We start from the raw sequence: 236 nt of genomic DNA, 5'->3' as shown, positions 1-236 counted from the left end.
GCAAAAAAAAAAAAATGCCATTAATGACAATCCTCGCAACAACAAAACAAACAAAAACAGCATTAAAAACCCAACCCGGTTAAAATGTACTTGTTTGAACAATCATTTTGTTCAGTGTTCCATCACCCCGACAACCAAGTGCTCTGTAATTTCGTAGACCAGCCTGTTAGATAAATGTTCCGGCCTCGCTGGTTCATCGGCTTCAATGGACATCACACATTAAAAAATAAAGTGAA

Source organism: Penaeus monodon, chromosome 27, assembly GCF_015228065.2.
Source record: "Penaeus monodon isolate SGIC_2016 chromosome 27, NSTDA_Pmon_1, whole genome shotgun sequence".
Classification (NCBI taxonomy): domain Eukaryota; kingdom Metazoa; phylum Arthropoda; class Malacostraca; order Decapoda; family Penaeidae; genus Penaeus; species Penaeus monodon.
Note: the sequence above shows the minus strand (reverse complement) of the source record.